This window comes from Zerene cesonia, chromosome 18 (assembly GCF_012273895.1).
Source record: "Zerene cesonia ecotype Mississippi chromosome 18, Zerene_cesonia_1.1, whole genome shotgun sequence".
NCBI lineage: Eukaryota > Metazoa > Arthropoda > Insecta > Lepidoptera > Pieridae > Zerene > Zerene cesonia.
In genome coordinates, this window is record NC_052119.1 from 5,020,895 (window position 1) to 5,044,566 (window position 23,672).

The 23,672-nt window shown below is 31.4% G+C and overlaps 1 protein-coding gene across 2 annotated transcripts in view; it reads left to right on the top strand.

Annotated features, from left to right (window-relative positions):
- Nucleotides 1-23,672, top strand: part of LOC119833995 (alkaline phosphatase-like) — a 73,212-nt gene that overhangs the window by 12,717 nt on the left and 36,823 nt on the right. Inside the window, exon 1 of one of the 2 annotated variants that reach the window (XM_038358263.1) lies at nucleotides 17,776-17,900. The exons of the other annotated variant lie outside the window; for it this stretch is intronic. The gene's annotated coding sequence lies outside the window, so the exon portion shown is untranslated. Of the gene's footprint in view, nucleotides 1-17,775; nucleotides 17,901-23,672 lie in introns of those variants that run through there. 2 annotated transcript variants of the gene reach the window in all.

Genomic DNA, 23,672 nt, shown 5'->3' on the forward strand with positions numbered 1-23,672 from the left:
AAAAATGTCTATTTTACATTTTCGCTACTCATATTTGCATATCTGTACGCTTTAGTTTTTACACATTCGGCTTAGATCTTATTTTATATATATCCGCATCGGTCGCTCTAAAACTTTTCGCATACGGTTATTTTTAACTTCCCTCGAAATCAAGGACATAGATCAAAACATAAGTAATCGCTCGCGTAGCAAAACTTACAAGCCCGAACATGAAAACAGTTAAAAAGTTATTACGACCCTCATAAAAGCGAGAGACTGAAATTCGAGCTCGCTTATTGCAGGGCAAGCTTCAAGATATATTCTGTAAGATTGTAACACGCCTAGCTACCAATTGTCTTTATTTGTCTCTGGATAGATATAGTCCTTAACATTTACAGTTCGCTGTGCTCATAATTTTTACGAAAATTGTGAATATTGCTCCCTTGTGGACGGACATTTAGTAGATATGCGGTTTGTAGATTGTCATAACTCGGAGCAAATAGTCAGCTTTAACGGTTTTCCTCATAATTCAGTTGTTTTGTCGGTTATTAGCATGGAAATTATCCGATAGGAAGCTGTAGTAGAAAATAATAATACATTTTTTTTTCTCTCATGAAATATTAAATATTAACTATGAAAATGAAAAGCACACTAATGATAGGTTTTTATATTACGCAATATAATATAAAAATTCAATCCTGATGCTCAAACGAAGAAAAAAATATGTCTTTTCATAATCTCTTAGCCTTATTTTAATAGAATTCACAGGTTTTTAGACATAAAGCCAGATTAAAAAATCACAATATTTTATATTCTTATGTCGGGTATGTTTTTAATGATAGATCGATAATTGTGCGAAGTTTTTTTTTTATAGTATGTCTACTATGAGGAATGTCTACTATATAAATGAGGAATATATTTTCTTCTCCAAATTTCAGGTAGAGCAATTACACATTCATTTGGTACTTATACGACGATTTAACGGTATAGAAAGATGAAGTCTCTGTTTATTTTTATTTCCTGCCTTAATTTTGTATAAAACCCAAGTTGGCAATAATTATGATATATAATACTAATCCGATATAATACTACTGATTGATAATGCTAGAGCTTTTTGTAGGAAAAACATTTTTAGCTTATGCCAAATTTATATTCATTAGTACTATTTCAATTCTAGCATAATATTTATTACTAGTATAAGAAACAAATATACGGTATTTTTGCAGAAATGTTTTATTTTTAATTCTAAATATTGTAATACCACTACAATACGGCAATTAATACTGCAATTTATTTAAATAAAGATAGCACTTTATAGTATTATATATTAATAAATATATAGTAAATATATTTATATATATAATATAGTAAGTATATATATTTATATATGTTTGTTGAAACAGATTACATTCAAATAATGAGATTCTCTCTTGTTTAATTGCCTTTGCTTGATAAATACATCTGTGATGTGATACATTCATTACATTGTGCATTATATTATTATAGATGCTTTGTATTTTTAATAAAAATATGTCTATGTATGCGGTAGTGGAGCACGCTTCGTCACGAATTGGGCCAGCTCGCACAAGGAAAGTACAACACCCTCACAGAAGACCGACGTGAAATAGCATATTGCTGTGTTGCGTTCGGTGAGTGTATCCAAAAACAATACAGTTGAGATAAAGCAGTTAGCATTTAACAATATTATGAACTCATTCATTCTATAATACAATAAACATAATTATATGTCATAACCGGCAATGGGTCACCTGATGGTAAGTGCTAATCAATGCCCATGAAGGACGTAAGCCATTTGCAAATGGATTGCCGACTTTAAAGGGTATGGGATAGAGACAGAATTGTAGACGGGAATAAAGGAAAGGGAATTAAAAAGGCTTTATATTTTCGTGCATCATTGGGGCTCAGATATATGTGCATACTATACCCATGTACACCATCCGTTCTCGATTATCAATTGACCTATATCGGTCCCCCACTGGGGAACACGGGTCTTCTAACTTCCTGTTTTGTTGAGCCATTAATTGGGTTCCATTTATTATAATTATTTATTCAAAGATGTTATAGTATAATGTGCTCAATGGAACATAGTAGAATATATTTTACAAGAGTGAAGATAGATATCCAGTCTATATATTTATGTAAATGTAAATAGAATCGCGTTCATGTTTGTTTTCGACTTTTTATGGTTCTGAAACATGTAAAATATGTGCTGTACGAATAAAAAAATTAACCAAAATTTCAAATGGAGTTTACGTTTTAAATTGTATCGGTTTATTGATTAATTAATTCAACAAGAAGTATAGTCCATTAAAAGGTTGGTTGATAAATCTTTCTAAATAATAGTCAGTTGCGTGTAGTTATTAAGTTACTGGGCCAATTACCGTAATCGATTCGAACAAGAGTAACAGCTTTTAAGAACTTTACGATAATTATCGTTAAATTCGAGCGTTTTTCGTGCTCATTTAGCTGTATTGAAGGTTAAAAATCGAATAAAATTCATTTCAGGCGCCATTTTCGTGGTGACTGAGTCACGTTTCAGATGATTCAAGTCGCTTTTTATTACAAAGGACAAAGTTTACAACGTTTGTCGGGAACTTTGCTATTGAATTAGAATAATAAAATCATTTTTTTTATTTTTATTAAGGATCTGCTAAAGATTCGAATTAATTGTGGGGAGTTGGTTATATGTGTGCATAATCACATATTGTATTATTAAGCCATATCCGCCGTTAGTCATATAGAATTCCTGGAGTTTGAAGCAAATGCAAAAACATGTTTCAGTATCTAATAGGTCGGTCTTGACATAGAATCAAAAGTACTAACAACTTGAATACATGAAGGTCTTATTATAATAATATAATATTATACATAGATATAATATCATTTCATAGTTACCTCGAGTTTTCAAGGAAAGGAAAGGAAATTTTCAAAGAAGTGAAATAGTTTGCAATTTATAATGTTGCAGACCGCAAAATACTTCTGACCTCTGGGATTCATGGTATATGACGCAGTTATTCCAGCGAAACTTTCGGATCTGGGAATTGAAAGCTTTGGACCAAATTTGTAGGTTCAAATATGTATCGCGTAAATTCTCTTACCTCGAGGCATAGGTAACCCTATGCTGGAAACATGATTTAAACGGACATGCATAGCAACAGGTCACGTCACCAAATGATAATAAAATGAATACAATCTTTCATTCAGTGAAAAATACAACTTTTGATAACAGAAACACATTAAAATAACACTTTTTCAGAGATTCATTAATATATAAGTTAAATTAGTTAAAAAAAGATACATTTTGTACAAGTTCAGGATACGCAGGTCTTTTGCATTTTGAACAAAAAGTATTTACTTTTGGTCATTCCATCGTCACAATGTAAATCAAGCTTGTTTTTGTAACTTGGCGGGAAGTTCACTTAATAAAACTCCTCCGGCGATGTTTAGAATAGCCTGCATATATCACGAAGGTTCCACAAAAACTATTTTAAACAGAAACCGACCTTCTCTCTACCTATTATTTTGGTTGTCATAGCATAATAACATATGAAAATATTTGTCGGTAAACATTTGACCCCAAAATTTTCAAGTTATTAGCATTAAATTTGCTATGTGCATATCCGGTATCCGTTTGAATAGGACAGATCTTACAAACAAATTTATTCAGAAAAACTCTTATACATAGTTCACGAAGATTAAACGTAAAATCGTGAATAAGGGATTTAGAGCGAAATGAGCCACCTCTCCAAGTTCCTTTTAACAGCTAATCCCGTTATCGGATCTAAATGTTCATTTATCTTGCCTAGTCGGCATTGCCCAGCGTATGTAGGAGCTGCTTTTTTATTACCCTCAAAAATAAAATTCCGATCTTATTCCTCGAAAGACAAAGTTGGCGATAAATCCGGGATCTTTTATCTTTTGCTAATTTGCTCGACCTGAATTCTTTGTTACTTACCCTTTAAATAAATGGTTATAATTAGATGACTTTTATTTAGGATCTTGTTGGTTCTTGAGTTCTATGCATCATTTCAATGTTTAGTAAGTTATATTATATAAATAGACAACAGTTTTGATAAATAATAAGTAGCCATCTCATTATTATTCAATAATTTTACCCGAACTTGAGAGTTTTCTGAATAAAATTTATCATCTATTTGTATTTGGTGTTCTTTAGAGCGAATGATGGTAATTATTTATGACTGAAACTAATTTTTTTTTGTATTCTTGTGCCAATTAAAATGGAAGACACCCATTATTGGATCCCATCAAGTACCTACAGATCCCACAAGACAATCAAACTTGCTGTAACCGTGAGCACATACACTATATAATAAAAAATAATGCTCAGTAAAAACTCGTTCCCTTAATAACTCCGACATTATAAACATCAGAAAGTTCCTTAATTAAACAACTTTAATAATTCGCCCCGTAATAGAAGAAATATGAAAATCACAAGGTAATTTATAAGGTTCTAACGCACATATTACTAAAGTTTGCCTGGCCTTACTGCATACTTAAATAAAGTTGTTTGTATGGCTTCACCCTACAATTGTAGTTCAACAATAACAGGGCTTGATACTGGCTCTATACATCGTAGTCTTTTTTCCTCGGTTTGTAATGATTAACCTCAATCTCACAATTATGAAAGCAATCAACATCAATACGAAACGCTCGTACAGGAATTGTTCTAGCTTATTTTTAGATGTCGATGAAAAACTAAAGCGGTCAAATTTTTTTAGGGCAGTCTTATAAATTAAATTGAGATTATATATTCAGAGGAACATATGAACTTTTCCACGAATTAAGACGCTTTTTCGATCAAACATATGATTCACCCAATGCATTCCATTATATGAAATCGTATATAATATGAAATACATTATTTTGCAGAATGTTTTGCATTCTTATTGGGATTACTGTAGCAAAATTAAATTATATGCATATGTGTAATATTCATGCAAACATCGGCTTGGATACATAATTATTGATTCCAATGAATCTGTCGAGCAATGTTAATTTCCTCTTGATTTTAATGTAAAGTAATTTACTGTATAGCAAAGTGGAAATTCATACACTACGCAAAGATACACACATTAAATTTCGCTCAAACAGTTTCCTAATTATGTACTGAAATAAAACACATGTTCGCGAAGTAAGCAGATGTTTTATTTAATTAACCTTCCGCTTCAGAACTATAAATCAGCCTGCTAACTTTATGAACGAGCGGGAATAAACATACATTTATGAAAATCATAAATAGCCGAGTTTATGTGAAGTTGAGATAATATTTTTTAAGTGCTGTTTTTAATTTCACACGTGTTAACATTATTTTTTATTAATCAAGAGGTGTTTAAACGTTAAGCATTCTTTAAATATTCACTTGAAATTACTAGTGCGTATTTTTTATAACGAATATTTTCTTCTTGGTGTTATAGATTTAAAAATGTTGTAGAACTAATAATAAATATAAATCTCTTTTGTATTATATTCTATTAATTCTATGCTGACAAATTAAGTACAAATTAAGGTAGTAAATACGGTCTTTATTAGAAATTATTTATAATCTATATACTATGCTATTATTGCAAAGTTGTATCCTATTGTCTACTTCACTATTGAGTTACCTAAAGTGTATCAAGAAATTGCAGTTTACAGTAATAATCTTTCTTCATTCCTTCCAATGCTCACAATAGAAAATAATTATTATTATATGATTCATTTATTTCAATTTTTTGTTACTTCTTCGTCAATTCACATTTATTTTTTGTATTCAAAAGGTGATGTTACTGGAACAAAGTACCTGATGTGAAGTTTTATAGACTAGTCCAAAAATTACATTGTAAGGTTTTCCATTGTCCTAACTCGATTATATCTTGCATTTTCAATGTACGCTGTTAGAAAACTCATCGAACAACACGTAGGATTAAAAAGCTTCTAGGAAAATGTTTCTTTAAAATCACCGTCCACCTGTTTATACGTGAGTCTGAAAATGTATAAGGACTAAAAGTTTATTCATGCTAAGAAATTCGATTCAAGTGAAATGGAATTTATTATTAGAATAAAGATGGTCCATTGGCGGGATAACTTTGAGATTGAGCATTCACAAGAGAAGTCTTAAGAGATTGAAATTCAATGAGCCTTTACGTTTTCTATTGCGCAAGCAGTGGACCGATCTCATTATCATATTTGTTGGAATTTCTTTAAACATAGATTACACATGATGTTTCTCACATAGAAATAAATACGCTTTGTTGTTGCTATTGCATCACTGTCTAAAGATTTTATTTTAACTGAACTCTATCATACATGTTCTTTACCCTTCCCGATTTTTTTCCTTTATTTCTCTTACCAATTCTAGCCTACAAAGTTTTGCAATCAATTGAACTTTAATTGGCCTAAAAATTTAATTTTAAAAATTAATTACTTTAAAAGGCCTCCACAAATGTCCATGCGCGATGTTGGTCCCTTACCACCAGGCGATCCACCAGTTACTTTGCCAACAAAAACAAAAATAAATAAAAATAAAAGAATGTTCATGTCCTACTAATCCTACTAATATTGTAAATGCGAAAGTTTGTAAGGATGTGTGTGTGTTTGTTGCTCTTTCACGCAAAAACTACTGAACCGATTGCAATTAAATTTGGTACGTAGACAGCTGGACAACTGGATTAACATATAGGCAACTTTTTATCCCGATATTCCTACGGGATACGGACTTACGCAAGTGAAACCGCGGGGCGCAGCTAGTATGTTATAACAACGAGCAAATATTGCAATAAGAGAGATATAGCGAAGCATGTTACTGAGCTATACATTGAAACAATAAACTTTTTATTCCGTACAAAAATGAAGTAGTTATCAATACAAGGCTTTAATTAAAATTACAGTGGAACTTGCAATTGTCACGTTCGGGTTTAAAAACCTTTTCATACAAACATTGGGTTAATACTTATAATTAAACAAATTTATTGCGGAAGTTCTGATAGATAATTAAAGGCCGGTGTTGTTTGTATTTTTGCTCGTAAAAGTAATTTAATTTTGATAGGTATTTATTCTATTATGAAATCTAAACACAGAAGCTGTTTTTCATTAGCGTATAGTAAATGGTCGGATATTATTTGCAATGCGAATAGAAACAGTATAACATTAGGTATTTCATGTTAATTATATAATAATAAAGCGTTAGAAAATAACACTATTGGTTTCTGGGAATTTAGAGTGAGCTTACGGTCTGCCGTGGTACATTATATTATATAGCCTGTAGCACTCAAGTATCGCATATCTAACGTTGATAGAATTTTTAAAACCCGTCCAGTAGTTTCTAAGATTGGTGCGTTCAAACAAAGAAACTCGCATTTATGTTATTATCACTATAGTATATAAGTATAGAATTCATTCAATTGTACGTTGATTCAATTTATCGTGATCAAATTTAGGTCAAAAAGATATTTCAAAGTACCTCAGTAATTGAAGTTGTATTCTTGATATCGACACTCGATTCGATCTCGATCGATTGACCCCTGACACGAAAAGTATGTGGAAACTTTAATGAAATTCTGTGTTCGCTAGAATGGTCGATTACTTCATATATGTTTGTTGGTTATTCAGGTAAAAGAAAGAAAGAATTTCCTCCGTAAATTCACGTGGTAAATGTACCTTAAATTTTATTATACAATAACTCTTTAATGCTACTTATTCAATGACGCGGATGTGAATTGCAGAGCTGAAAACAGTCCGGTATGGAAGCAAAGCGTGCAATAGTCGCATCTACGGGAATTACTAGGGAATGGGTTACACATGTGCGATATCTGACAATATCCTTATTGAATCTTTGCATGTTTATCTTAAATTATAATCGATTGCAAGAAACAATATGCTTTATTATTGTATTCGTTACCGTCACTTATTTGCCGATCTTTTATAAATTTTAAATTTCAATTGACAGAATAAAATGCTACATAATATGTAATAAATTATATGATGTGATAAAATAGAATATTCATTTTACACTACTTCGTGTGGCGGATCGTTAAAAATCTATTGTCGCGGACATGGATCCGGGTAATGACGATTTTTTTCAAGATCATCGGATATCAAATTATTATTGCAGATACAAAAGGCTCACAAGGGCATTCTCCGAGAGCAATTATAGAAATGGCCGCAAACTTCTGAAGCGCTAAACGATTTATCAAAGCATTCGTTAATGTTGTATTGTTGCTGTCTTATTAGAAGTAAATTGGCAACAAAGCGATTCAATTATTCCCGCTGTAGAGCGTCGTGTAAAACTACCACAACCGTACTTATCGCGCCCATAATGCAAGTCCCGGTATCTGGTTGCTGCAATTCTCATTTGTTTTAACTCAGCACTCGATAATTCGCTCAGTTGACGTTATGTAAGCTCAAATTTTGTGGTTGCAAAATGTTATCAAACAAACATGTCATTAGATAAATATCCTCGTGCAAGTTTGATAGGCATTTGACAGGCATACTATAAGGTGTACTCAAAGACTGAAAACGCTCTTTGAGCGCTGTGGTCATATAAAAAGTTATTTCTTCATTGCCACAACGCGTTGTGAGCATTTTTGTTAGAGAGACACGAAATTCGTGTTGTGACGTGTCAATTACACGTACAGGAACGCTATATAACACTGCCCATGCCTAAGTGTGTGTTGGTAGATGTTTTCTCAACCGTTTGGTCGATATATATATAATACGAGACGTCAGTTACATTAGGATTAGGAAGATTTCCTTCGCCGATTGGAGTTATATAATAGTTATTTCGAGTTAATAGTAGTGATGTCTTAGCGAAGATATGAAAATTTCAAGTTGATTTAATTTTCGATACTGGAGCTCCCGACTTATTGATACAATGGCTCTAAATAATGATAAAATAATGATTTCATCAATTCTTAATTAGCTACGATGTTGAGTTTAGTTTTCAATCTAAATAATTCGTTTTTGCGGCAAGAAAATTTACCATATCATATGAATAAATCTACGGGATAGTACGAATGGTATGATCATGGAGCAAACTTTGCTATGTCACGTACTGCTCATACGAATTCTACGATCCTTGCAATGACTAGCTATTGGTTTAGCAGCAGATGTGACATTTCATTTTAAGCGCCAAATGGAGATGATTACACTCGTTTCAAGTGACCCAGATTTTAGAAGTGCTTATGACAGTAGGTACATTCTACACATTTGTGTTTGCAAATATATGTAAATAATATTATATTTATTTCAAATAGTAGTATTAATACTTGTTTTAATTTGAATTGAAGATTTGTGATACATTTTAGTTGTTTAATTTTACAAGTTAAATGCTAAATTACTTTATCAGTTACAGAATTAGGTTGTTTGTACAACTAAAAAGATTGCTCAAGACATTTTACTCAAAGATTTGAATCTAGCATACGAATACCTCATTCACGATTATGGCATATTTATTGGTCAATAGAAGTGAGCACGCAAAACCAACGCTAGAGCAATATTTGGGAAGCCGGGTGAAGTATACCCCTAACTTTCTGTGATGTATTTTCAAGCCAAACTTTTGAAAGTTCTGCGGTTGCTTTCCGCAGGAGTATGATGCTTATCACCATAACTTTTATTTTCGCTTTTTGAGGAATATGTCTGCTTAGTGTTTATTGAAGTTGACTTTTATATCATAGATGATATTTTTGCATAACTTGCTTATATTAGCACCGTTTGTATGACAAAACATAAGGAATTCCAATCAAAATCATTATATCCTATTTCTAAACATTATATTAGTACTAGCAACTATAATATTATATATTTAATTTAATCAAATATAAAATAATAAAAGATTACTAAATAAATGAATACTATGTTGATTAATGAACATATATTACACCAGAATTTGCGTACCTATTTAATATCGTAGAACAAAATAGAATAGTTAAAATTTCTCATTACACTCTATTTTATATTGGAGACTCATATTGCCTACTATCGATTGAGTTTGGAGATCAGCGAATTCAAACAAACTCTTCAGCTATCTATAATTAATATAGATTTATACATATGGAAATGTATGCGTAACTTCCTATTGAATCCCTTTAAGGACTTTGATATAATTTGTGTAGTAAAACCAAGTACTTAGCCTTAATACGAGCGAAGCTTAACTGTTGGCGGGCGTGTAATCAGTGAAATAAAATGGAACGAGGGTGGAACAATCACGGAATATGACCCCGAAGTATACTATTACTTGAAATGTCTTACAATGGTAATCTTATCGCGGTATATCAGCAATGAAAAAATATTTGTGTATATATTTTTGTAAGGTTAGTTAATTAATGTAAGTATAACATACTTACATTATTAGGATATAAAAGCGGTTCGTTTAGTGAATTTTTTACTTAGTTGTAAAAAGTCTTTATTATTAACATTCCTTGAACATTTAGGCCAGAAATAGCTAGTGTATTTTTTATTGTTTATTTTTGATAACATTAGATTTTCTAAAACATACGTCTTTTTTAAGCTGATCATAGTTTAATAACTAAAAGAATCTTTGATTGATTCGTGAAGAATTGTGTTATAAATTTCTCATACAGTATCGTAGAGTCTATTTACCTCACTCATAATCGATTCCGACAAATCCCACCTGATTGGAGGCTTATTTCATAAAATGATCTACTTTCGATTTCATGCGATTATCTTTAATGATTTCAGTCTGATGTTTGAGTCAATAAGGGCGTTTGCGATTTATATAAACGAATCTTGTAATTTACTAACACGATTAAAACCATTACTATATATTTTTAAATATTAAAATCAATGGCTGTTCGTTAGTCTCGCTAAAACTCGAGAATGGCTAGTTTGATTATTATAATCATTAATGGTTTTGGTGCATTCTGAATAGTCTAGGGAAGGTTTAAAAGGTAAGAGCAATAAGGAGGCAGGCGAAGCCGCAGAGGAGAGCTAGTTTATCACATTTTCTTTTCATATGAGAAAAAGAAGAAGTAAGAACTTTTATGACATACGCGTAGGAGACACTTATTAAATCCAATAAGTAAAAATTTTACGGGTGAATTTTTAACAATGCCTCGACTTTTTTCTATGATAATATACTCTTAACACTTTTCCGTTTTCTATATTATATCCAAGAACTGCAATATGTGTGTGTACTAGAGATAAATACGCGTAAAACGCAATATTTCAGCACAGTATGGTTCAGAGACAGGAAAATACTAACTATATCTATCTGTATAAAATTAACCTTTCTTTGTTAGACCATATTCTCTTATGTGCTGTTCATTTATGATCGGAATATCACAAATTTAATATTATAAAAGGGAAAGTAACTAAGTAACTGTGTTTGCCTTTCCTTCTTCAACCCTTAACTATTTAATTAAATTGGATAAAATTTGAGACCCGAGAAAGAATATGGGATATGTTTCATTCCGGAAAACCCACGTAGTAAAGATTCGAATTAATCATATATGTATATCGAATATAGACATGAAGCCCTTAAGAGCCGATTTTTCAATACTTGATTGAACCTAATCCGTTTAATAAAATGTTACTTACTAATATAAAATGTCATGTGTAAAATATCAAAAGTGAAATAGCTGTTTAATACAAATTTTGACGAACAGTATTAACCTATAATTGAAAAATCTCTTTTATTATAAATCATGCATTTCTATATATGCAATTATATAACGCAGCTTGTGATATTGGAACAATAAAAATAAACAAATTAAGATCAAAGCATTTATATCCTATGTAACAATTAATCAAGATAATTTATTTTGGCAAGAGTTGAAATTAGTATGATTCAATAAAATTTAAAAGCCTACGTTCTAAATATCTATGTTTAGTTACTAAGGCTCTAGGTAACTATTATTCAAGAGTCTGGCCATCTCGAAATAACGATTACGCGGCACAAACATTTACTTCGACAAATTAAAAGGAAACACTATTAAATTAACAATTGACTACAATTAAAACATGAATAAATATCTTTTTTTTTATGTCATAGCTAGTGGATCGCCTCATGTTAAGCGATCACGACAGTCCATCAACATTCGCAGGAGTTATGCCTCTGTGAATGCGTTGCCTAAAAGATTAGGGAGTAAGGGATAAGGAAAGGATTGACGGTGGGAAAGAAGGGATGGACTGGGAAGGGTGAGGAAAAAGAAATGGGCCTCCGGCGCCGCACACACCGTACGAAATACAGAAGTATGCTATTATTTCAATTTTCTGTAGGGGTGTGGTACTCACACATTGCGAGCTTGACCAATACGTGCCAAAGCGTGCTCGACTCCCATATTTAGTTTATTCTTGAATAGTAATTCCCTTCCTTCCTAGTTATAACTGGTTTTTATCTTCTTATTTTCATAATAAAGGAGTCTAGAGTTATTGGTCGCTAACCTTTATGTTTTCAATTTACACTTAGACGAGCGTAATGTTTGTAACATTACTGTTTACGAGCATAATAACAATGAAATGAATATAAGGGAAATTACTTAAAATACAAAGGAAAATGATCCGTGAAGCTTATATTTTGCAGCGTTATTTTACATGCCAGTTACGCTCCTTTAGTAATTTTGTATTAAGAAATTTTATTTTGAAATTGTTTTAAAATGCGAATTTTTATAATATTTAATTTAAATTCAAGATCATCATTTGTTTAATTTATTAAGATAAGCTCACTAATAATTTAGGGGCTGTCCATAATTAATTACATCACACTTTGAAGGCGGGGTAAGCTATCACCGAAATGTGACAGTGTGTGACAAGGGGCAGGGGGTCAAAAGTTTCGTGACATGTGAAAATTAAAATTGATGAAGTCGATCTTAAAATCAAAATTATTTTTTGTCTTATTGAAAATGTGTGACGTCATATAGGGAGAGGGTTTTGAAATAGGGCAATCTGGGACAAGGCGTGGGAGGGGTTAGAAACTTAAATTTGCGTAACGTAATCTGTGAATGGCCCGAAAATCATTGTGTTTTTATTCACTGCTGAGGGAATTCATTATTTATTTATTGTACAACTAAGTAGGTATAGAAAATTTGTCGTAACTTCATAATCACAGTATCCCAGTTATGCTGTGTCCCACTTATGTGTGTGCTACCATACAACAGACACATCTAATTAAGCTGGTTCGTCTATTCTATTTAGTTTTTCCTGAGTAAAACTGAAGTGAAACGAGTGTTGCAAGTAATAAAAGGATCGCAATTTAAATAGGTTCACTGAAACTCATCTTTGTGGACTAATTCCATTAAGGTTTTTGTTATCTTGGTTTTTCTTTGTTATTTTTTTTTTTGTACATTGCAACATTGTTAGCATCTTGTGATAGCAATCAATGAATGACCGAAATTGTTTGTAAGGATTTTTTAAGAATACTTTACGATAGAACGACACAGCATCTTAAAACGATTCCCTTATATTTCTGGTTGCTTTTCCGGGGTAATTAATGCATAGTACAGAACTTCGCGGCTTCTTGCTCGCAAAAATTAAAAAAAATCTCGATTCTAAAGTTTTCAAGATGGGAAGAGTCTTTAAAATTCTAGACGTATTTTGTGATGCAACGACTCCTATTTTTGTTTGATGTTAACTTCTGACCGGAATGTTTCAGCTGTGTTTCAGATGGTGAATTAACTACTAATAAAAGAGTACATTTTAAACAATTGTATGATTCTTTGTACTAGCGGAAGTGTATCTAATAGATTTGTGAATGTTTATCACAAATAATTAAATAATACTGAAGTTAAATCATAAATGTAAAAAGTTTGTTTGGATGTTTGTCCGTCGATCACGCTGAAACCACTGAACAGATTTTGATGCAATTTGATTTACAGATAGGGTAATAGATGTCTTGGGTAATGAGATACTTTTTATCCCGATTAAATGCTCAATTGGGATAAAACAGGAATCTTAATATTCTGGCGCAGCCGGGACCTGTGTCGAGTTATAAATAAAAAAATATCAACTCTTCCGGGCCAAACTGGTCCAACTCGTGCCGAAGTGTGTTCGACTCGTACACTCATTCTAATATCTAATATTACGAACTGAAGTGGCACTTATAATTATTATTGGAATTTATTTCTTACTTTTATATTGACTGAAGTTAACAATTCTTGGAATAAGAGCAATTAGAGAGAATGCATTCTATACGTCTATGTTGAATAGAACATTCCAGACTCATCTAGAAATCATTACTTTTTCACAGAAAACAGAGTTTAATTTAAATTGCCGTATGTGATTCTAATAATTGTTATCTTCTTCCATACTGCGTCCGTGGTAGAGTAACGTTATTCTAGCGTATCGATACACACATATCATGTATTTGACTATCTTTATGTCCATTTCTTTTGCACAACCTAACGCCTAAACCGCTGGTCTAATTTTGACACAAGATGTGTATCGTAATCATTAGTATTGAGGTAGTGACGCATACAAGGCAACGAACACTCCGATTCCGACTCATCACTGGCATCACAACAGCAACAAATAAACTTACAATTTACCGTTATGATGCCCAAAACAATTAAAGAAGATTTCAATTTATCCCACATTATTTCAAGGTAAAGTATAAAATCTATATAGGAATATGACTTGTGAGAAATAAGCGTAATAGTTGACTTTATATCGCCATTAAATAAACAGGCAGGTATTTGACAATTAAACGTGTCTAGTTCACTCTAATGCAGAATCTTGCTACGCTTAACTGGTCCAGTATTGTTTTGCGATTGTTGCGAGTGTCACATAACATAATATACGTAACTAGCTGTTCGCCTCGGTTTCACCCGTGGTACATATAATATAGTATATGTCACTCAGTGTAATTTCAGATTTCTAATGGTGAATAAATTTTTTAAATCGGTCCAATCGTTCACGCGTGATAATAAGGTAATGTCTTTATATTCGATTAAATTGTAGGTAATATGGAAGTGTATTCTTATCAATAAATCAATGGTTAGCTAGATAATGACTTAACATAAAAAAAAAACATCATAAATCCGAATTTGTTTATCGGTTATCATTATTATCTTGCATTAAACAGACTAAATTGGAAAATGGGACATGGCTTTTGAAGTCAACAGATGAGGAAGAAATTTAATAAACGGAATGACTCACAAGGACTTCCCGCTGTTTAAAATAAATTAAATTCATCTAATTAAACAACTGATATTCTACAAATTCAGTATAATTGAATGAAGCTGGTTGGAATTTGTAATTTATTGGATAATTATTTTGCATATTTTCCCTTTATTTGTTTAACGTTATAATTTAAAACAATTACTTTCAACAAACTCGTTAAAATAAAAGTAGCGAATCTAATATGAATAAATATGATATAATATAATTTGTTTATATATAAATAATATTATAGTATAGCAAACACATGAATACTACAAAATAGAATGATTTTTGAGCTTGAAATGCGGACAGGTTTAATAAATATATCAAAGTAATATCACAGTCTCGTGTTAGCCACGATTCATGCATAATGCATAATATTACGTTTTTAAAATGAAATCTTCATTGCTTGAGGCTTGAAGTCCTGAAATATATTTCATATATTATTTTTCTAATTAACCAGTCATGTCTTGTCTAGTGTAATATTTGAATTGAAACTGGGGATTGGTTTAAATATCTTATACCTTTAAACGAGCAATTCTTCTATATATATATATATATATATATATATATATATATATATATATATATATATATATATATACATATATGTAAAAAAAAACATATATGTAAATATATATAATGGGAATCTCGGAATCGGCTCCAACGATTTTCATGAAATTTAGTATATAGGGCGTTTCGGGGGCGATAAATCGATCTAGCTAGGAATTTTTTTAGAAAATGTCATATTCGTGTTTTATTCGTGTTTTATCGTCTTAAACTTACTTGCGTTTGAGTAGTCCCAATTTATTATCATTCTTCCTGACATCTATTGGTGAATAATAATACTATAAATGCGAAAGTTTGTGAGGATGGATACATATGTATGCGTGCGTCTGTTACTCTTTCACGCAAAAACTACTGTACCGATTGCAATGAAATTTGCTTCGTAGATAGCTGGACAACTGAAATAACACATAGGCACTTTTTATACCGATATTCCTACGGGATACGGACTTACGCGGTTTCGACCGCGGGTCACAGCTAGTTTGTTGTTTAAACGCTCAAATTGGTGGATGAATTTGAAAGAACGTAGTGTCAAGTAAAGAGACATTATGGATTCTTGGAATAAATCTGCTAGTTAGAATAGGGTCAAAATACTTTGCGGTATACCCTGTGTACCAACACTAGGGATGGTGATTGGTTATACGTATTATAAGCAACCTTTTGCAGTTATTGTAAAACAAATACCTAATTACATACATTTAAATTTTTACTTTCTTTATATTATATAAAATATATAAATTCTCATGTCGTGTTACTTCCCACATTCTTCGAAATGGCTTGACGATCTGTGATGATTTGTGTGTATATTCTAGCCTGAGAATAAGTGTAAACTATTTTCTTAGCTTTATGTGATTAGTATATGGCTGTAGCATGTGACCTATAAAGTAAAAAAAGAGTAGGCTAAAAGTATGTTTCATGTATGGTTAGAGACACTCGAATTATTTTCAGTGTATATCTTGAAAGGTCTTTCTATCTCTATGCTGCGTTCTATTTTCTATTCAATTTGAGAAAATCTTAAAACAAATACTTAAAATCTGTATGCCAACATTCGTTGCTAATTGTCACGTCTGAATACTATTTTAGGAACAGCAAATAACTATCTAGATTCGGAATCTCGCTCAACATTACACCTGAGACCTGAGAGTCCGTATAGCCCGCGGTTATGGACAAATAAAGCTTCTATGCATTTAATTCTTTCGTTGAAACTTCTATGACTGCTTTTTAATGACAAAAGCGAGTGCCCGACTGTAAAAAAGGAAGGGTTTGTTATCGATTTTCAGTGAAGACTAAATAATTATGCGTGGCTCAGCGTAAAAAGTTGTTACTTATAAAACCGATCAGTGTAACATATTCTAGGAAATAATGTACAGACCTCGTAATTTTAATACCAATATTATATATATTATTGTACACCGCAATATACTATAATTATTAAATTTTTGACGCATGTATTAATAAGCTTTCAATATAACAAAAGTCCATAGCAGCTTTTCAATATTGTTTATTTCGCATAAATACGTTTTAACACATGCGGTCTTTTATATCGAAACTAAAATTAGTCTTTGGTTTTCAATAATGGCGCGAATGTAACGAAATTGAAATTTAATATCGTTCGCATGCGAATACATTATAAAACGTTATTTTAGGAATGGAATCTAGATTAATAAATGATTTTCGTTCCAATTTTAGGATAAATGGGAAGTATGACATTTAAAAAAAACATTATGTTTTCAGCGGCCATCTTGTGCTATAAGGTGACCATGCCTACAGAACCTTTGTTACTTAAAAAAACTTAGCAAGCAGAATACTTACCTTGAATCTGTTGGTATTTAAGAGACACGTGTAACCTCCTTTTAGGTTGTAAAAGAGAATGCGTTCCTTTTCGCGTACATTATTTATATGCCCTAGATGAAGGCTACATAGAGAATATTTTTGCCAAACAATACAGTCTCCTGCAACACCTTACAATGTTTAAGTAACAAGCTTTTATTAGTGACCTGACCTGAAACTATAGAAGGCGTAGGTGACAACAATGCGTCTTAACTGGGCTTCACACAAGACCTGGGGTTAAGTTATTAAATATAATACACGGCATTACGCACTTGGTGGTATTCCCTTTAGCGCATTTCTTGCACATTTCATTATTAGTGGCACAGCCGACGTGACGTAAACGTTTTTGTAAATTGCCATATTAGAATATTCGTCAGTGTGCTTCAGAAACTGTAAGTATGTGACTGGTGATATAAAGCTTTAATTTAATATCATTTTTATCGTAATATTTTTGAGTGTTATGTTTTATGGATGTAGAAATATTGAGCTTAGTAGTAAATATTCACAGGGAAATATATAAATTTGGGCGAATGATGCAAGTGATAATTTTATAATCTCTATCATACAGTGTTTCTAATCAAACGAAAAGACTTAACCCTTTATTAAAATAGACCGCTTGTTTAGAGGTCTCAGATAAGTCGAAAATTGTTATTTATACCCGTCAGTAATGAGCACTGAGGATGTCTTGGCAGAATAACGATTGCCGGATTGGAACGTATTATTAACGTAGCGGATTTAAGACTGATAACTTATAGTTTCCTAACTGTGCCTGTGACTACTTTGACTCATGTGTAGATTCAATTTAAATAAATTTATTCAAAATACATTATAACCTATACATTGTCAAGGATCAATAACTATGTAACAAAAAAAAAGTTTAATTAAAATCCGTCCTATACTTTTTGCGTGGTACCCCGGACAACATTTAAAAAATTCAAAATTATTGTTTTTACACGCTTTTTATTAGCTTCACCTGTATGTTTGTTTGTTTGTTTGTTTGTATGTTTGTTTGTTTGTTTGTAACTGACTTCTTTGGGCGCGATTTTGACCCACTTTAAACGGCCAGATTTCGTTCAAACTTTGTAGATTTATTGAGGACCGATGACAATACACTAATTTGATAAAATTATTCCAGTTTTCAATTTGCAAAATATGATTTTTGTTAAAGCGTGTTTTATAGTTTTTTTAAACTATTATATTTTATTTTATGTATCAGTCGCCTAAGGGTAGTTTTTTTTGTTTCGATTCAATGTTCAGAATTTAATTATTCTAGAGTTATGTTATATAGGTATTCCATCAAAGCGAATTTATTTAAGTTTAGCTCCTATAGTTTCGAAAACTTTAAAGTCTCGAGTAGTTATTTAAAAGACGAATCGCTCGCGTACAATAAATTACAAAAGTAATATGAAATTGTTATTTGTGATCTTCCTGACTTATCTGTTATGTTTGTTTCGTCGGAATATAAGTCCTGATGTTTATAACGCAGATGCTCTACGGGTAAAGAGGCATTATTTCCAGCCATAGTACTCGAAAATGCGTTAACTTACGTCATGTTGCGTATATGAAAATGTTTTGTTCTGCTGAATGTTGCGATAAACCTTTATCGAATGGCACATAGCAACGTTTGTTGGGAAGTTTTCTCTGAGACGCTATGATATCGTTAAATCTTATATCACATTATCTTAAGGAATGCTTGATAACAGTGAATGAGGATTTTTGTTATGCGACGCAAATCTTGCTGCAGCTTGTATGGTGTACAAAGTTATATCGGGAAATTTAGTTTTACTATGTAAATAGTGCTAAAATGTTCTCAAAATGTTGTTTGTTAAACAAATAATACAGTTATAATCTGATTAGCTCAGTACATACGTGGACACGCCATTGTACCTAGTTTGAATACAAGCTCCTGAATAGTTTATGACTATATCAAAAGCATCAGTATGTATGTGTAAATTATGATATAATATTTAATTTAATAATAGTTTAAAAGAACTCTTTTCATTTTCTTCCACACTGAAACATTTACAATAGCTTAATAGCTTTTTAAATTGTGAATTTAATGTAGTACTAATTTCTTACAAATATTATATAAATTAGTACAACTTTAACCAGTCGGTATAATATCGTCAATAAGTATTTCGAATTTCAGACGTTAAAACAAATGATGTTTTTAAAAAGGATTATGTATATAATTTGTATACATTCAGTTAACGTGATAAAAATATATGTTTTACATTTGTAAAATATATGTGAATTATTTATAAAATAAGATTTAATCATTAAGTAAGACATCTTCAACACAGTAGGTGAACAAAATAACTCCACTTATATTTTTATCTTCTTGTGGATTCATTGTCTTTACTTTGTTATCATCTGTCGAAATATACACTTTATATTCCCACATAAAACTACGCAAGATAGAAATCTATGAGGGAATAAATTCTCATATAGCGTTCTTTTTCGGAGATCAAATATTAATACGCACCTACTTTTATTTTTCGGCAACGACCGTCGGTGAGATATTTTGAATGTTCTTTAGGGAGTTGAATAAATAGTATGTAACTTATCTTACTCTCTTTAATATTAAGTAGATCGTGTTACAATCAAAGTGCCATGTTAATACATCTAAACCTTTTTTTTTTATTTATCGTATTTTTATTCTGCTACCCATGTTGTTGGTTATTTGAAATCAGTGTGATTATAAAAAAATATCATCGCAGTTTTATAATTCCTATAACCCTTAAACAAGGACGTTAAGATAGGTTAATCGTGTGGGAGGCAAGTAGTGAGACGCGGGAGGAACGAGCCCGAGCTACATACGCCTGTTGTTAGCAGCTCGGGACACTATTTAGGGGTTGCTGCGCGTATACGAGTATATTAAAGTTGTTGGTATGTTATATTTCTATATTATGCGCATGATTTAAAGTGATGAGAAATTACATTGTACAAATGATACATAATTCTAGTGCAAATCGACATCTCGTTTTTACAAGAATCTGTATTTTCAGCAGTTCTATATTACTGACTGGTATTGAGTTGTGACAACAACGGCTTTACCTAGACGTTCAGCTTTTACTATTTGTTCAAAGGCTTTGTAGGCGATCAAAGTCATTGTACTCTATTGTAGTGTATTCATTCTACACTACTCTTTTATTGCAGTATTATTTTGTACTATACTTAAACGTAAAAATCAGTAAAACAATCTTTTCTGGAACTTCTTAATTCTACAGCCGTATCTTCTATCATTAACTAGGATGTGCTCTTCCTCGACATGAATGTATAGCGGTGCGTCTTTATTGCTCGAGTGATAAATGAAGCACTAGTGTTGAAAATATCGTTCTATAAGTATAGCGTAAATCCTTTCAACAAATTGATGTTACATCAAATACGCATTACGGATTTCGCGGCGAACGGATATTCAAAGTCGCAGCGAGCATGTTAGCTTGGGAAATTATTGTAATTTTTCTCAAGTGGCTTCTTATGTTCTGTCGGTTGTTAATGTAGTATAATTTAGGTTTCGATGTGTTGTATTTGGATGAGTTAATAAAATGACACAAAATTTATTGTCACTCAGCAAATATAAGTATTATTCTCCGTTTAAGAAAAGCGAATGGACTTGGTAGTACATATTATTTAGCAAATAAGTAACATACTGCCAATATAATACTGTTGTGACTATCATATTATCAAGGCGCTTATATATTCCTCTCAGCATTATTTATCTTTAACGTTAAACCATCGTCGAGGTAGAGGTTGCTTCTTATTAATAAGGCTGTCATTTATTTTTGTTTTCATTACGTCATTTTACTTATTCTAGAATTGTACTATAAAGTTATATAAATAAATGAATCATCGCGTAGCTTGATAAGCTGCTAAAATAACCTAGAATATCAATCTTAATAAATGTGGTCTTCATCAATCTGAGATCTAATCATGCGTATTTAATCTATCAATGGTCTATGCGCCTAGGAAAATACTCTTAGCTAGAAGTCTTCCCTATAATATTGTGTCCCATAAAAAACCTATAGAACCGAAACTGGCAGTGACAAATGGGAGAAATTCTACTAATTGAATACAATCCAAGTTACCAAGTTCACGGAATAAGTGAATAAATTAGAGTGGGAAAAATAAACGCCAGAAACTTTTCATGGAACAAGTTGGGCTCTGCAAACGACTTCAATGTCCACACTTTAAATAAATTGATTTCTTTGATTTGCTTTGAAATATATATACGTTTTTATATAGATAATTTTATTGGCCTTTAAAACAGTGTTATGTTGATAATCTAAATAGTGAAAGCATAATTAATGTACATGTATAAAAATATTGAAATTAAACCAAATTTATTGGATCTCGTTAGTCCGAAATGATCGAGACAGCTGTTACGAAAATTTCGTATAAACCGTAGTCCTCTATTTTCATGAAGCACCCTGAATTGCTTCAATACTGCAAAATATGATTGACTAACTTGCGTTCACAGAATGACCAAAGACCTGTATATTTAAAAAAATATATATGTAGACGAGGATGTAAAAGCCACCAAAGTTTGATTGAAAAATGAAAACTACAAGGTTTTAATAGCTGAATTAACGAAACTCGTTTAATAAACGTTCTATCAGACAAAACCATATTAAAAAAAAAAAAATACAAATTGGAAAACTGATTTCGGATGAAGCGTATAGGATAACGGCGATTCGGACGAACGGGAGTTTAACATATTACAATCCAGATATATAGCGTCAACGGTTGTACCTTATGCAAAACTGCATTTTTATCAAATATGTAAGAACTAAAGTACTCGAGCTGAATATCTTTTCGATCTTAAATAGAAAATAAATAGGTACTTATCTGACATGAAAAAGACAGTAAATGAAATACTTGGAATCATGTTTCATATTTAAATAGACATCTTTTGCAATAATAATTCGCCCATTTCAAATATACCGCAATTAAATTTCATACATAACCATAACATTTTAAATAATACATCTATTTATTAGACTTAATTTGTTAATAGAAATGTAGCCAAACTGAAATAAACATCATTCAAAATTTTACGTGTAGGTTTATTAATTGTGCCTGAATAATGGATCATATAATGGGTTTGCGATATTGCCGAATTTAACAATTAATTTCGTAACATACCGAACTGATCAGTCATGCATACGATGAGTTTTTAGGAGCTAAGGCTTAATAAAATCGTGACTATTATTTTATGCTGTCAATTTCAGTTGAATGGTTTTTGTGCGTCAATCGTGCTATACTAATCTCCAATCCAACATGACAGGATAATAAATTTAAAAAAGGCCAACGGCAGAACTGTATTATTTCTGCTCAAAAGAAAGTTAAAGTAAAAGTTGAAAAGCAGGCAAGGCTAGAAGTAATTAATGCCTTTGTTAAATATTGGCCTGATTTTGTTCGCTGGCGTTTAAAAAAGTTTAAGAAAGAAAACTACTTGGTAAGAATTCATTATTTTCACGATAAAAGATGAATCAGAAAACGTCGTTTTGTGGATAATGTATCTCTGTATAGAAAAGGCAAAAATAATATAAATTATATTGAAACACCTTTCTACCCAAACGTATCCGATAAGTGTATATCGAATAAATCCAAATTGAAATTTGCGTTAAATTGAACTTTGTATTAACTCAAATGAAATCCAAAATACTCTTATTTACGTGTCGAATCGTCTATAACACCCACATCTCGCTTCGAGAAAAATACGAAAATGTTTCCATCAGCACATAACCGCAAATACTCCGACATCGAGATAAGCTTTTAACACTTTTACACGTACGTTTTAAATTCAAATAAATTCTCACGTATTTTGGTAAGGTTTTGAAGTAGTTATTGTAAGACCAAAAAATTCGTGGGAATTTTAACGAAACAAAATTAATATGAATTTCCTTTTGTTTATTTTTGTAAATCATACAATGTTGATTTGATATTATTTTAGTATAATAATTGGAAAACCATTTTTTAGATGTATTACATAAAATTAGAGATTTATTTATTTTAACACTTTTATTACACATTATAAGAAGAAGAAAAAATAAAATATAAATAACAGTTAAAGATAATCTATAACGGGGCGGCCTTATCACATTAGAGTGATTTCTTCCAAACAACCCCTTAATTTTCTTATTTCCGAATGTTATTTCAAA